Source organism: Corvus cornix, chromosome 13, assembly GCF_000738735.6.
Source record: "Corvus cornix cornix isolate S_Up_H32 chromosome 13, ASM73873v5, whole genome shotgun sequence".
Lineage (NCBI taxonomy): Eukaryota > Metazoa > Chordata > Aves > Passeriformes > Corvidae > Corvus > Corvus cornix.
Genome location: NC_046343.1, coordinates 12,562,155 through 12,564,436, shown reverse-complemented (window position 1 = coordinate 12,564,436; position 2,282 = coordinate 12,562,155).

Genomic DNA, 2,282 nt, shown 5'->3' with positions numbered 1-2,282 from the left:
GGTAGGTATATTCTGCTGACACTTTTATTTCTGGAGTTCTGGGGTGTTCTCATCAAAGCTGAAGTTGAAGCCACATCGCATTCATGCGGATAAAAGAGACTGGGCCCAATTCTTCCAGGCTGAGCCTCCACCAGTGAGGATTTGGGGCTTGGAAGGGGTTTGGGATGCAGGAGGCTGAGTGTTGATGAAGTTATAATGTCGTTAAGCAGACACACCCAGCAGGTACAGGACAGTCTGTTGTGTGCAAGTCAGGCCTTGAGAACTTGTTTTTCCAGCTGTGACTTTGTGTTGCACCCTCCCCCAAGGGGCTGCAGTCCCTCACAGAGCTTGAGCCACCTCCTGTGAGGGCAGCAGGTTCTCTGGGGCCCCTGGAGAGGGGAGAGGTGCTGAGGAGCAGCTCCCGTGCAGGGTTTGTTTAAATAGCACATCCTAATGAAGTCTTACCAGGCAGTGACTCATCCTTGTACAGAGAGCAGCTCCTGCTCTGTGCACTGACGACACTCATTAGAATGCAAAATGTTGTTTGGGTTTGTAGGAAATGGATTAAATGTCAGGCTGTGATAGAATCTAAAGCTTTTCGAGGCCCCTGAAAGAAATCACAGGCAGCAGCAGCCCTGCACTTGGAACAGAACTAAGTCCCAGGGATGGGCTTGGAGCCCCAGTTAGGGTGGCATTTGTCACTCGCCTGTCACTGAGAGGCTGCGGAGTCCCTCAGCCAGGCCTTGGCTGCAGAGCAGCTGCCCCTTCACTCTGAGAGATTTGTTTCAAAGGTCTTCATCGTCCCCAAGCATTTTAAGTTTCCTTACAATGTGCATTAAGATTAATGTCTTGAAATACTACATTTAATTTTTAAATAGCCTTTTGTTAGCTAATACCTGTGCTGATCCTGTACCTTGTGTGAGTGCTGACCTGTGTACATGTAAACGTGTACATCATGTTTAGTGTCTAAACATAAAGTATTCCTAGGTGTAAGTGTAAGGATGCTTTTACATGTCAGAAACTAAATCAAACCCACTGCTTTTGCCAAGGGTCTTTTGTTTCCATGCAAAGGTCAGGGAGAATACAGCCCCTGGGGTAATTTCTGAGGAAGAGGTGCCAGAAAATCCTGATCTTGAGGACAGATGCGAGATGCACACATTGGTGCCATGGGCTGCTTATTTGGGAATAACTGTGTGCACTGTGTAGGGGTGAGGGAAATCCCAGAGCACAAGGCTGAGTGTGAAATGTTGGGCTCTGCACTTGGGGTACCAATTTCACCTGGGAGGAGTAACCTGGAGGCTGTTGTCCCATTGCTGTGGGAAGTGAGTAGAAAGAGAAGCCTTTGTTAGAGATGAGAAAATCCTGCTGCATTTGTACAGTTCGAAATTGTTGTGGAAATAAGAGTAGTCTGTACATAATGTTTTTTTAAGGGTGATGCTTGCAGGGGTATTTTGCAGTGTGCTGGACTGTGGGGAAACTTGCATCTTGGGAACCCATTGGTAACGGTGACTAATAAAATCAGTATAAACACATGCCCCAAGGGACAGTCGCCCCCCAGAAAATTCTGTGGGAGTAATTATCCCTTACTAAATTTTAGGATGCAGAGAAACGTTAATGCAGTTGTTATACTCGCATCTCCCTTCGTTGCTTCCCAGACCTCCTCTGTGAGCACTTCGAGGGCAGAGGCTCCTTCCCAGCTCAGAGCTGGGGCTGTGCTCACTGCTGGGGTGGAGCCTGAATCCCCTGCTCCGATCTGGGAACTCCTCACCAGCGGCCGAGCCCGGGCTCAGCCGGGAGACCGAGCCCTGTCGAGCCACGCACTCGGCCCTTCGCGGGTTCAGGCGCCGGTGTGCCACGCCTGCTCCCGGCTGGCCCAAGGAGGGCTTGTGGCTCCAGATTCTGCTCCTGGCATGGAGCAAAGGGCTTTAACTCCGTCGGTGTCCGGTTTCTGTGCCTCTGTGAGGTTGTGAGTGGGAGCGGGGCTGGGCACAATGAGGGCACAGCGGAGCTCGGCTGTGGGCAGGAGAGGCGTTTCCACCTTCCCCTGAGGAAAGGGGAGGTGGAGCAAAAGGGAATAAAAATGGCCCTTTGAACCCATTTAGTAAATGGGGCTGAAGCCTCGGCACGTACCCAGAAAAGAATATCTATTATGTCCCATTTCCTGATAGCCTTAAAAACGCACGAACCTCGTGCAGAAACACCAGTTTGTGAACAGGAATGTTGTTCGCCCAGTGTTTCGTTATCCTCTCCCTCAGCGAGGCAAGGGATCTGCGCCTCCCGGGTCAGCCGCTGTCCCGAGGGGA